Source organism: Triplophysa dalaica, chromosome 20 (assembly GCF_015846415.1).
Source record: "Triplophysa dalaica isolate WHDGS20190420 chromosome 20, ASM1584641v1, whole genome shotgun sequence".
NCBI classification, from domain to species: domain Eukaryota; kingdom Metazoa; phylum Chordata; class Actinopteri; order Cypriniformes; family Nemacheilidae; genus Triplophysa; species Triplophysa dalaica.
Genome location: NC_079561.1, coordinates 15,165,463 through 15,180,629, shown reverse-complemented (window position 1 = coordinate 15,180,629; position 15,167 = coordinate 15,165,463).

The window sequence follows — 15,167 nt, the reverse complement described above, 5'->3', positions numbered from 1 at the left end:
CTGAGTGACAATGTGGGACACTGCCTGGCGTGGCGGTGCCCCCACCCACCTCACAGACTCACGGGAGCTAAAGCCCCCCTAAAGTTCTAGCTCTGCCTCCCCCTAAAATATTGTGTGTAATGTAATCTGTACAAGAATTCGAGATCGCTTTATAGCCCCCTTTAAAACTCTTATTATGAAAACGGCGTTAGGCTGCGTTATTTAGCGCATTCTTCAGTTCACACAGTAGCACATTGGAGGTAACGTCATTAGCAGTAACGTTATAAGGTGTGTTCATTAACATGACACCTGCATTTTTGCCATTCTTTGTTATAAATGCATCTTAATATGATGTGGAAGCGATACAAGACCCTTTCCCATTCACTGTTTAAAAGTTTTATCTGCGTTCACCCCTCGTTAACTATTTGTTAACTTTACCTCAAGCCAAATGAAAGCACCAAACACGGCATACTTCCACGATCAAGATGATATTGTATCGCACAGAAAGTGTCATTAATGATGATGTGCTATAGTTATAGAGAGTCGACGGTAGTTTGACAGCTCCGGAAAGAGGACGAGCAGATAAGAGTTACTGTAGACGCTTCAGTATTTTTATCATTAATTGAAAACATATTGTGGAGGTAATAGATGAACACACAGTCATGCAGAGAGAGTGACAGCGCTAGTGCTAAACAGAATGAATGGCAGAGAAACATATCAAGTTATTCTTACTAAATAATGATTCAGCAGTTGATTGTGATATTTATTTTATGGATTTGTGGTTGTTGTTGTCACTTTGAAATATAAATGTTGCAGATTGACCGATTAATATGATATTCATTTGAATAACAATAACTTGTATTTATGCTTTTCTCCATATTATTTATTAATTATTTATTTTAGTAACGTATACAATATGTGGTGATTAGAGTGTGGCTTTCTCTCTCTATATATATCCTCATTGGAGGCTGAGCCCCCCTAATACTGAAAACCTAGAATCGCCCCTGGCTCAGACTCCATTTTTCAAAATTGTAGCGCGCATCTAAAAGTTCCTTCTTAGTGTGTGAATGTGCGCGCGCTGTCATGACAACAACAACAAACAACCTAGTCAGCAGTTCAACTGAGGGGTGGGTGTGGCAACAGTAGCGTGCTGAACTGTCAAGTAATGTTCGTTTGGCTCGAGGATATAGAGCGACCAACTTTTTTTGAGCAAGCTTTGATTAAGCGTGACATGGTCTCAATTTGCGGGACGCATGAATTGGGCTTCAAACGCTGTGCGCGCACGCGCTACGAGGGACGGGTGGTCACCCTAATATGATGTGACATCACGCTTAACAAGCAGATAGGAGTGTTTCATTTTTCCTTATGTAACCCCAACATCTAATTAGGGATGAGGAGTACTCAACAAAGCACAAACCACAGTCTGTTTCTCTTCACAAATGTATTTATTCAACAATAATAAGAATAACTCAAGGAAAATGTAATGGGCAAAGAAACTGAGTTAAACAAAAACGACAAGACACTTTTGAACACCTACAGAGCATGGGGCCCACCAGTTATATCACATAGAGAATACTCCACCAATAAGTGCACACTCACACTACATCACAAGAGAAAGCAAAAGTTCACTTCAAATTCCAGACAACGGTAATCACCCAAAATCTAAATCACAACACCTATATACCTTCACCTTGGCGGAGTAATTCACATGGCATACACAAGCGAGAACCCCACAGTTCGTGGGTCCACAATGGATAGAAAACAAACAAACAAAACAAAACAAACAAAGTAAGAAAGTAAAGATACAAAAATAACTCAAATCACGTTGCCATAAAGGACCCGGTTTAACATTTGGATCATACCAAGATACCCATTAAGCCATCATAATTTCTGGTAAAGAAAACAAGAAAAGTAAAATTAAACGGCAATCATGCATTCTTCTGCAAAAGAAGAAACACAATGTATAATTGCCATATAAAAAGTTACTATAATTAAAAGCATTTACAATCAAGTATAAAACAAATTAAACTATCAAACGTTTAAACTTAATCCACGAATTTAGTACGGATTAATACCTGCATTTACATGCTTAAATCTCTGAGGCACCCAAAGTATGCTGATCCAAACAGGCACTAAAACAAGAGGCAGATATAAATATTAAAACCAAGCAAACTCGCAATAGAAAAAAGGATTGGACTAAAATTACCATTGATGCTCTAAAATAGGTCTGCTTTATTCTTTGAAGCAACAAACAACATTTTCTGATGGGGCACTCACCAATTCAGTTCTGTTAATCGATGATTTTATCATCATCTCTTACACAGCCTTAAGTACCCACACCACATGGTGCTTCAAAGAGGAAGTCCCTAAAATTGGTCTTCCTTTTATAATAATCTGACCTGTGGGATTTGTAGTTCATCTCATTTGTAGTCCCTATATCTTTTACCCCATTACACTTATGTTGCTGTAAGATAATCATTTAGTGGGAAAGTTTTATTTTCGTTCAGAATCATGTTCAGTGTCAAATTACAATAAACATTATATTACATTTTACCAAGGGCGTAGATTTGGTTTGAACATTGGGGGCGTTGAACGTCCCAGATAGCACACGAACATCACGGAGACGTCTATTTGATGTGTGTGTTTACATCTGGAAGACGTATTTTTTAGAGTGTTTGCTCATCTGCAATACGTCTTTAGGACGTTTCCTGTTAGAAGATGTCTTTAAGATGTAATGATTTAGAATGTATGTTAAACTGACATCTTATAGATGTCTATCAGATGTTAGTAAACAGCAGATGCTTTCCAGACGAAGTGATCTTTAACAGACATCTTGCAGACGTACGTGTGCTATCTGGGGTTGTATGCTGCCTGCGTGTGTAATCTTCATTCAAAAAATTCTAACATAGAAGAGATTATAAAAAGAAAGAAATTAAGTATTGAAAGCGCCAGTAGGCGGCAGCGATTCACTGTTTTAATGAGTGAGACACTTAAATTATTCATTCATCCAATTCGTTAAAAAGTCAGATTATTTTAGGAAGAAAACAAACATCAATGTGAATACTTTTGTCATTGATAATTACAGACACTATTGAAAAATGAACTAGCAAAACAGATGGCTGCTTTGGTAACTTATTATACTGATAGTTATAGCTAAATGCATTGCAATGGATTAGCTAGCTAATATATATGGTTTGTACTTAGCTATTATTACACAATATTCTCATACCTCATTCTCAGTAAATGCTTTATTATTTTTTGCATCCCTCTCTGACCAGCAGTTAAATATAGTCCACTGTGAAGCGCTTCTCTTCATTTTTGGCGTATGTTAAGTTACCCGTGTGCTCTCCCATACAAACACCACTCGCGTTGTTTTGGTGATAGTGCGACTCATTGGTTGGGCGTTACCAATCGGTTCAATGGAGGGGGAGAATTTTTTGTCTAATTTATAGTGACAAACTCATATTTGATTAGGAACAAAATTATTTAAAAAAAAAAAAGTAATTCTACATATTGTTTATTTGATCTACTATGATTTTCATGTGGAAATATTGGAGGGGTTGTAACTGATGGATTTGAATATTGGGGGGGGTTACCTCCCCCCATCCCCCCTATAAACTACGCTCCTGCATTTTACATAATTTAAGGTTTTAATATGACATTTTCAGGCTGTTAACCTGTTTCATTGTGTAATAATGACTAATACTAACTTAGACATATTTAAAAAAATCATTAAAATATTAAATCAAATTGTTTTCTACAAACTCCACCAGATTCTTGTTCTACATCTCCCATAGTACCACTGTGGTGATTTTTGTGTTATTTTACTGTTTCATTGTGTAATAATTGCTCATCAAAGTCTCAACCAATATTAATTTACAGACATATTTTAAAAATTCATGAAATTATTAAATCAAATTGTTTTCTGCAAACTCCACCAGATTATCCTTCTACATCTCCCATAGTACCACTGTGGTGATTTTTGCGTTATTTTACTGTGTCATTGTGTAATAATTGCACACCAAAGTCACAACAAATACTATCGTACGTCATATTTAAAAAAATCATAAAAATATTAAATCAAATTGTTTTCTACAAACTCCACCAGATTCTTGTTCTACATCTCCCATAGTATCACTGTGGTGAATTCTGTGTTATTTTACTCTGTCATTGTGTAATAATTGCACACCAAAGTCACAACAAATACTATCGTACGGCATATTTGAAAAATCATAAAAATATTAAATCAAATTGTTTTCTGCAAACTCCACCAGTTTATTCTTCTACATCTCCCTTAGTACCACTGTGGTGATTTCTGTGTTATTTTGCTGTGTCATTGTGTAATAATTGCACATCAAAGTCACGACCAATACTAACTGTCCCTGTATACAGACATTCTTCTTGTTTCCTGTTTACATTTTTGGTCTTTGGGGTCAATATGACCCCATAATTTATAAAGGGATAAGGGGGTGTTAAGAAAAGTATAAATTTTTAAAATAGAAACAATGTATTCTTTCTTCCATTTACTTCCAATCTGTACATTTATGGTGTGTTTTGGGGGACATTAATTACCATTTTAATTATTTTTTATCAGTAAACTGCAATATTCCTCAACTATACTATAAGCATCCATATTAAATATTTCATTTTCAGGAAAAAAAACTCTTCATCAAAATGAAATTTTTTGAAAGAAAATCTTTTCTATAGTTGTTTCTGAATATTGATATAGGTGATATATACATACTTCTGCCATCTCCTGGTTAAAGGAAAGTTTACAGTTCTAGAAAATATGTGTAATTATCGTATACAACCAGCAGAGGCGCTTTTGAAAACCTTTCATTACAAATTTGTTAAAACTATTAGTGTTAAAATCCATGCTTTTCGACCTACTATAAGTTAATGAGCGAAATCGACTGAATCAGAAGTTAGAAATGCCGAAAAGACGACAAAATGGGTGAGTTCTTGCTTATTTATTATACAAATTATTGCCTATTTCCAATACATGTGACTCTGATGTGCTTGCTAATATGTGCTTCTTTGCTAGTTAATGTGATTCTTAATATTTTGTCCATTAGAATATGACAACAGATTATATAGAATTAGATTCAACTTTGTTGTCACTATGCAAAGTAGTATACATTTAGTTTGCACTCGATGTACAGTTGGTTATGTACATTTTGTAATTATGTACAGAGTAATTAAACAGGGGTTCAGTCTGTCCGACATACAAATAGTGCAAATAACAGGTCCAGTGAAGTACTGAAGCAGTGTAGGATGATTATATTATGGAACTGAATTTTCTTCAAGTGTAGAAAAACATTAATTGTGAGTTTTAATATACATTTACATGTAGAATTGTCTTCAAAACATTTGGAAAGGTAAGAACAATACTTCAATGTTTTATTTTAATGAATGTACTTTAGCATTTTTAACATTCTATTGAGTTAAATGTAATTTCTGCTTTGTAATAGACATGTACAACACACTTATGTATGTCTACCAAAATACATTTTGCAGTCCAGAAAAATATACGTATCTTTTGAGGATATTTTCAAGAACCAATCCTGACACCTGATAGATGGCAGATGACAGATGTTGCTTTCCCCGGCGTCTTCTCGTCAGGGGCGCTTCCTGGAAGGCTGCTGGCGAGGAGGGGGCCTACCCTTCGGAGTCCTCTTCCGGGGTGCAGCCTGGGGGTGCGCCTTAACCGGTGTCGGGTTCGAAGAGGCCCTGGGCTGTCGGGGAACAGGAGGTGCGCGGGAAGTCGAAGGCCGGGGGGCCGTCGATTCACGGCGCGGTAGAATGTGGCTTATCGCCTCAGTCTGCTCCTTGACCGCCGAGAACTGCTGTGCGAAGCTCTCGACGGTGTCCCCGAACAGCCCACCCTGCGAGATGGGTGCGTCGAGAAAGCGTACTTTGTCGGCGTCACTCATACTCGCAAGGTTAAGCCAGAGGTGTCTCTCCTGGACCACCAGAGTGGACATCGTCCGACCCAGGGCCCGCGCCGTCACCTTAGTCGCCCTTAGAGCGAGGTCAGTGGCGGCGCGGAGTTCCTGCATGACACCCGGGTCGGCCCTACCCTCCTGGAGTTCTCTCAACGCCTTGGCCTGATGGACCTGCAGGATGGCCATGGCGTGGAGAGAGGAGACAGCCTGGCCCGCAGCACTGTAAGCCTTCGCCACCAGGGAAGCAGAAGTCTTACAGGCTTTGGACGTGAGACGAGGTCGGGTCCTCCAGGTGGCAGCCGTTTGCAGGCATAGGTGCACAGCAATGGCACGCTCCACCTGGGGGACTTCGACGTAGCCCCTGGCTGCCCCACCATCGAGGGAGGTGAGGGAGGCGGAGCTGGTCTGCGAGGAACGAGCCGTGAGAGGGGCGCTCCAGGTCTGACACAGCTCCTCATGCACCTCCGGGAAAAATGGAACCGGGGGTGGGCGTGGCTTGACACCACGTTCCGACCCCAGGAACCAAGTATCCAACCGCGAGCGTTGGGGTAGAGGCAATGGCGTACATTGCAGCCCAATGCTGGCGGCAGCCCGGGTTAGCATGACCGACATCTCGACTTCTGCTTCCTCCTGAGCTCTACCCCCCGGGGGGGGAGCTCGGAATCTTCATTGTCGGATGTCGGCATCTCTCCCTCCGATGCTGCGATCGACATCTCATCCGCTCTGGGATCCGTTGCCGAATGCGCAGAGGAGGATCCAGACGGTGTGCCACCGCTGGGTGGGGAATGGTCAAAAGAGCGTGCTGGGGTGCGAGCGGCCCGTGAGCGCTTGGCTGGCGGGTTTGCGTCCGCAGAAGTCCCCAAATCACTAACGCCGCTAACCGGTCCGGAGATCTGGGTTTTAGCCACAGATGTCACGGCCCGGGTAGCAGACAAAATGTTGGCTGGTTCCTGTAGGAAGACAGCCAACCGTGACCGCAACTTTTGCATGACGATCTGCCCGCAGTGCGGGCAAGATGCGTCACTGAACGCTGCCTCGGCGTGCTGGACGCCCAGACACCTAATACAGCGCTCGTGTCCATCCCCCTCCTCGATGAGGGTACCGCACCCAAGAGAACAGAGGGACATGCCACGCTGTAGAGTTGTCAGTCCTGAAAAGGACTTTTGTAGAAATTTTAACTCTGACACCACTGGAGCCGCCGAGACACCCAGGGGAAGATCGCTGCAGGAGGGTCTTAGATCCGGCAGTGTAGTTGTATGTAGAAGAAGAAGATACTTCAGCTTTGTACTCATGAGTCGATGGCTCTGAAGAACAAAAGGTAAATGAATGCTGCACGCCGGCTTCCTTTTATACCGGATATCCGGGGGCGGAGCCCGGCATGCAAATTTCATTCGCCAAATTTCATTGGCCTTTTCTATAGTAGTCAGAGTTGATAGGTTCTCAGGAGCGAACCCCATCTGTCGTTCTCGACACAACGTCGAGAGACCGACAGAAAGGGAACATAGAAATGAAACTGTCAGTCTCCAGATGATGGTAAATGAAAAAAGAGATGAACTGGATGAGGTAATCAAGAAAGTTATCCTTCATCCGAAGGGTGTGATGCTTGTGGCAGACCGGAACCTTGCCCCTCCCATGCCCGTGTAAGGTTATCGTAATTAAGGAAATTAGATAAAGCTGTAACGGAAGGGGGAAAAAAGGGATAATGGCGTCTAAAGTACGAGGATGAGACCCGGTATGAAAGGAAGTCGAGCGTACAGTTGTGTTAAAAATTATTCAACCCCCAATGCTGTAAATGGTTTTAGGGAATTTAGTGTACATTTGTAATTGTATTCAGAAAGAAATCCTACAAGGACTTCTTATATGCAACTAAAATGACATCAATTAGTTTTGTAATACAGTAGTAAATGTTTCTTTTGTGAATTCTTCATTGACATGATTATTCAACCCCTTAAAGACTACCACACTGAAGAACAGAGGTTCAATGAAGTGTTTTCAATCAGGTATTCAATCAGGGAGCGGCAATAAAGCCTAATAAGCACCTATTAGGCAGCTTTAAAATGACTGTGATACTCAGCTCCTTCTAGACATTTACTGGTGTGGTTACAAACATGGTGAGGTCAAGAGAATGGTCCAGGAAGACAAGAGAACAGGTGATTACACTTCACAGGAAGGGCAATGGCTATAAGAAGATTGCAAAGATGTTAAACATACAAAGAGACACCATAGGAAGCATCATTCGCAAATTCAAGGCAAAGGGCACTGTTGAAACGCTACCTGGTCATGGCAGAAAGAAGATGCTGACTTCGACTGCTGTGCGCTACCTGAAGCGTAGAGTGGAGAAAAGTCCCCGTGTGACTGCTGAGGAACTGAGAAAAGATTTGTCAGATGTGGGTACTGAAGTTTCTGCTCAGACAATACGGCGCACCCTGCGTAATGAAGGCCTCCATGCCAGAACTCCCCGGCGCACCCCCTTGCTGTCCCCAAAGAATAAGAAGAGTCGACTGCAGTATGCCAAAAGTCATGTGGACAAACCACAGAAGTTTTGGGATAGTGTTCTGTGGACTGATGAAAGAAAATTAGAACTGTTTGGGCCCATGGATCAACGCTATGTTTGGAGGAGGAAGAACAAGGCCTATGAAGAAAAGAACACCTTGCCTACTGTGAAGCATGGCGGGGGGTCAATCATGCTTTGGGGCTGTTTTGCTTCTGCAGGTACTGGGAAGCTTCAGCTTGTGCAAGGTACCATGAATTCTCTTCAGTACCAGGAGATATTGGATGACAATGTGATGCAGTCCGTCACAAACCTGAGGCTTGGAAGATGTTGGACCTTTCAACAGGACAATGATCCCAAGCATACCTCCAAGTCCACTAGAGCATGGTTGCAGATTAAAGGCTGGAACATTTTGAAGTGTTCCATCACAGTCACCAGACTTAAATCCGATTGAGAACCTCTGGTAGGACTTAAAGAAAGCAGTTGCAGTGCGCAAGCCTAAGAATGTGACTGAACTGGAGGCTTTTGCCCATGATGAATGGGCGAAGATACCCGTAGATCGCTGCAAGACACTTGGGTCAAGCTATGCTTCACGTTTAAAAGCTGTTATAACTGTAAAAGGATGTTGTACTAAGTACTAAGATTAAATGTCACTTGGGGGTTGAATAAAACTGATAATGATGTGAGCTCAGAAAAGACATTTGTGGTTATTTCATTATAAATGTTATGTTATATTTGTCTGACCTACACGTGCCTCTTTGATTTAATTGTAAGCAGGATGACTGAATGATCATAATCAATGTCAAACCGACCAAAACAATCAATTTCAGTATAAAATTCTCATGATTTAGTCATCAAGAATGGCTTACGAATGGTAAATTTGTCTGACTGAAACAGCGTATGTTTTTTTTTCATTTGTTGTCTTCATATTGGTTGACAGGCCAAATACTGTCTGGCGCTCGAACAAGGTTAAATAGTTGAATAGTTGACATGCACTGGGCGTACCACCGTCACAGAAATGGCGCCCGAACAGGGACCTGAATTTTGAATTGAGAATTGGACCATTGGGGTAAATGTGTGTGCGTGTACCATGTGCATTGCTAATATGAAATCTGCTACATTGGGAACATAAACATTTTGAAGTTGTAGAAATCTGGGAAACTTTGGAATTTGTGAACTCACTATTTATTGTTTCTAAGGGAAAGTTGAAGCTTGTTAAAAGTTTTTTTTTTGAGAATGAATTGTGAATTAAGTAAAATTCTATTTGACAGGAAATTGGTCATTGGTTGTGTTGAGCTTGTGTATATCAATTGGGGGGATGAGTTAATAATTGTAAAATGTATTGCATTTTTTTGTTTTGTTTTTTTCCCCTATTTTCGAAGAAATTTATAATTTTTGTTTTTTATTTATTTATTGCACATATACTCTTAACAACATGGCTACCACTCCCCATTCTTCAACCACTTTTGTGGAAATAGAACCCCCCATTGACATTGCTACTCCAGACGGACTATCTGCTCCATATTCACGGCTTCCTTGCTCTTCACGGCTGCCATGCCCTCCTAAAGTCAGTCCCGGCCAAACCCATTTTCCAGGGACCTACGTACAGTTTGCAACTTCTCGATTAGCAGGCAGTACACCGGTACAAACCATTAGCTGGGAGCGAGAACCGGATACTGTCAATATTCAGATCTGTACGTCGCCTGAGTCCTCACCTCAATACTTAGGGGCACGGCATGAATTACTAGACATCCTTCCCTCACCTGGAGAAGAGATGAAATGCCCTACTACACAGATGCAAGGAAATTGGAAGAACTTGCTTGAGTTCATAAAACGTCAGGACCAAGTGGTCAATGATCTTTCTCAGGAGCAAAAATCCGCTGCTACCCTCCATTGGAGACAACTTACAGACTTGACTGCCAAATTGGAAGCAAGCCATCATCAAATATTTACCTCCATCACTACACACAAACACCGTTACCCGAGGTAGTTCGGATAAGCGGTAGAAAATGGAATGGAATGGAACTACACACAAACAAGAAGAAATATCACATCAACTAATTAAAACCTTGAAAGTGATGATTACAGATGAACTTAAAACTATTGAAACTACTCTGCTTTCTGAATTTCGTTTCATGATTGAACAGCTTCAACAAGAACTTCAACAGGACATAAAACATGTTGAAAACCAGCTTCAAAAAGATAAAGAACAAGTTGCAACAGAAGTTAACTGGTGCGGTACTCAAGTTATTAATTTAATAACACAGGTAAAGGAACTTCAAACTAAACTGGAAGGAATTACCACACACCAAGTTAAAATGATTGATCAGGAAAGAAGGGAGATTCCAAAAGTGACCACCCTGCATCTGTCTCCTGAAAGTCAAATACGGCCACTGCCTATGCCTGTTGGAAAAAGTGATCATTTACAATTGACCTTCCCAAATTTTGGAAGACCCATGGATGACCAAGATCCACTATTGTACTTGACCAGATGTCAAGACTTCCTGGCTCTTCATCCCCTTGCTGAAGGTGACTTGTTGGCCACTTTCCGCAGTGTACTGCATGGGACATCCCGTGACTGGTGGGAGGTTGCTCGCTCCTCTATAAAGACATGGAAGGAGTTTGAGACTGCTTTTCTTTCAGCCTTTCTCTCGGAAGAGTACGAGGAGGAATTGGCTGAAAGAGTCCGTACCAGAACCCAAGGAGAAAGAGAAACCATTAGAGATTTCGCTTTTACATATCGAGCTCTCTGCAAAAGATGGAAGCCTTCGTTAACAGAGAAAGATATTGTAAAAATGATTCTTAAAAGTGTAATGCCTTACCTCGCGAGCAAACTACGTGCTCGGGTGGACACAGTTGAGGAACTAATTAAGTTGGGACAACAGTTGAAAAAGGACCATGATAATCAGTTACAATATGAAAAATTGACTGTTCCAAAGCAAGTCTTCGATGTGTCACACAAACTCACAGCTAACAAATCCTCTGATAAACTTCTAGTGCAATGTTGGAGATGTAAAGGACAGCACTCGCCGGGTCAATGCCCACAATATGTCCCTTCATTCTCCCATAAACAAGGAAAACTGCAGCTGCCATCTAATCAACAAAGGTCATTTCAGTCTCGTAAGCCTGCTGCAGGTCAAGCAACAAACAACTCTGTAACAGCTACAATGACAAACAAAACTACATACAAGAAGCTAAAAAGTTCACCTTTCAAAAAGTCGGCTTTAAGTAATGATGTTATACCACAACAGTTAATTCTCCCTGTCAGTATTGACAGTTGGTCAGGAAAAGCTATTCTGGGTACAGGAGCAAGCTATACCATGATTCACGAAAATATGTGGAGAAAACTTTACAGGCAAGGAGAATTGCTACCTTGGAACTTAGGACCACTTTACCTAGCAAACGGGAAAGCAGAATTTCCGTTAGGATGGGTCCATTTGAAAATTATTCTTCACAAGAAAACCGTTACCCTGCCTGTTGTGATTCTTTCCCCTCAAGCATTTGCTTATGCTTTAGTTTTGGGACTGGATTTCATTTTCTTCACTGGCTTACAAATCTATGTATGTGACAACAAATATTCATTCAAAGCCACCCCAGAAGTAGAATACCCATTTCAGCCTGGAAATGCAAGCATACCTGACCACAGTAGCATACAACAAAAACCGAAGCATTCTGTGGAGATCTTGAATCAAACCATCTCACTACTGAGTTCTGTTCCTCCACCACAGTCTGTATTCTTATCAGCACCTGGTGATACCGACCTACAAACTTTTATTGACAATGCAGTAAATGAAGCACATCTGAACCCTTATGACAAGTCAAAACTAAGGACCATCCTGGAAACTAACACCCAAGTGTGTACTCCTCAGCCAGGACGTACAGATGTCCTTGAACATTACATTTATACACAGCATCAAGTACCTATCAAACAACGCCCTTACCGCATGTCCCCGCTCAAACAGTCTGTAGTAAAAAAGCAGCTGGAAGAGATGCTGAATGCAGGAATTGTTGAACCATCACACTCTGGTTGGTCATCCCCTGTAGTCTTGGTCCCTAAAAAGGACGGTAGTTTCAGATTTTGTGTGGATTACCGGAAGCTTAATGCAGTCACAGAGAATGATGGATATCCACTCCCAAACATCACAGAGATATTAGAGTCTCTCTCGGGTGCCGCAATCTTCTCTTCGGTGGACCTCAACAGTGGTTACTGGCAAGTAGCTATGGACCCCCAGAGCAAACCAAAGACCGCATTCATCACCTCGTCGGGACTCTATCATTTTAATGTAATGCCTTTTGGACTGAAAAATGCCCCAGCTACATTCCAAAGGCTAATGGAGACTGTACCAGGAGAATTGAGAGGAATAATCTGTTTTGTCTACATTGATGATATTATTATCTACTCTCCATCCGTGACTCAGCACTTCAAAGACCTACAATCTGTTCTGGGAAAATTACAGGATGCTGGACTGACCATCAACCTGAAAAAAAGCACATTCTGCCTTGAAGAGATTACTTTTCTGGGACATGTCGTGAACGTCAGGGGAATTACGGCAGACACCAGCAAGGTTGAAGCCATCAGAACCTACCCAGCGCCAAGAAATGTTAAAGAGGTACAGCGCTTCCTGGGACTAGCCAGCTGGTACCACAGGTTTGTACCAGCTTTTTCAAAGATTTCTGAACCCATTAATGCGTTGAAGAAGAAAGGACATTCTTTTCAATGGACTGCCCAATGTCAAGAAGCCTTCAACAAATTAAAAGAGCACCTTACATCACCACCCATCCTGGCGCACCCAAACTTACAACTACCTTTCACGGTGTACACGGATGCCAGTGACACAGGGCTCGGAGCGGTGTTGACACAAGGAAAAGATAGAGGAATGGAAGTGGTTATTGCTTGTGCAAGTCGTGCACTGAATAAAGCTGAAGTGAATTATACGGCTACAGAAAAGGAGTGCCTCGGAGTCATATGGGCACTTGAAAAGTGGCAACATTACTTGGAACACAAGATGTTCACCGTCGTCACAGATCACATGGCTCTGCAGTGGGTGATGAGTTCCCCGAAGACATCTAGCCGCCTTCTCAGATGGGCCCTACGGTTACAAAGATTTGATTTCATCATTTAGTACAGAAAAGGAAAACTAAATGTAGCACCAGACGCGCTTTCCAGAGTACCTAGCCAGCCAGGTTGCAGCCTATATTGCAAAGGAAAGGACACTGATGACTTGCCAATCACCGCTGACACAATCTGGGAAGAACAACATAAAGACTCCGAGATCATAAAGTTATATGAATCTCTGGCTCAAGAGAACACATCCGTGAAAGATAAATATGAAGTCATAGAGGACAAACTATATCGGAAAACTCACTTGGCAAATGGACAAATCCAGTATAGAGCTTATCTTCCGAGTAGTCTCATGCCCTTTGTTCTTCAGTACTATCACTCAAACCCCTTAAGTGGTCATGCAGGTATCTTCAAGACTTACAAGCGCCTACAGGATGTTGTGTTCTGGCCTGGAATGTGGAGAGATGTAAAACATCATGTCAAGAGCTGTGAAAAATGCCAAAAGCTAAATTATGAAAACCAGAAACCAGCGAGAAAATTGCAGCAAATTACAGTTACACAACCTAACACAATGATGGGAGTGGATATCATGGGACCCCTACCTTGCAGCACACGACGACATGAATACCTTTTAGTCTTTGTAGATTATTTTTCCAGATGGGTTGAGTTCTTTCCAATGAGAAATGCAAATGCACAGACAATATCTACAATTCTCCGGACTGAAATCCTCACCCGATACGGGGTACCAGATTACATCTTATCTGATCGTGGGAGTCAGTTTATTTCCTCCATATTCAAAGAACTATGTGCGAAGTGGAGTGATATCCGGAAAATGACAATGGCATATCACCCACAGACAAACATGACAGAAAGGGTCAATCGCACTTTGAAATGTATGATCGCCTCATATGTGGACGACAACCACAAAAAATGGGACCAATACTTGCCTGAGCTCAGATTCGCACTCAACTCTGCTGTACAGGAAAGCACGGGAATGTCACCTGCAGAGCTCCAGTTGGGCAGGAAACTACAAGGACCCTTGGACAAACTGTTTCAGTGTAAAAGCCTTTCACCGTCCAATCAAGCTTATGATGTGGTTAATCACATAGCCCAGCTAAAGATGAAAGCGGAAGAATGCTGCAAGAAAGCAAGAAAACGACAACTAAGAAGCTACAACAAAACCCGACGTGAAGTATCTTTTAAGGAAAAAGACAGAGTTTGGTTGAAAAACTTTCCACAATCTAGTGCACAGCATCATTTCAGTGCAAAATTAGCCCCAAAGTGGAAAGGTCCTTACAGAGTGTTGAATAGATTAGGACCTCTGAATTATCACATTGCGCTGGAAGTCACAGGGGAAGATGTCCGAACAGCGCACGTTTGTAATTTGAAACCGTGTTACCCAACGGCAGAGGAGTTGGAAACACTACACAAGACGAAACTCTTAAAGATTTTTGAGCAAAATTCTGACGAAGAGGAAGAATTCTTGGGTTTCTAGTAATCTATATAACATATAAACCTTAACTTTGTTGCCAACCATGGGTTGTTTTTCTCCCAGTGGGGGGGAGTGTGGCAGACCGGAACATTGCACCTCCCATGCCCGTGTAAGGTTATCGTAATTAAGGAAATTAGATAAAGCTGTAGCGGAAGGGGGAAAAAGGGATAATGGCGTCTAAAGTACGAGGATGAGACC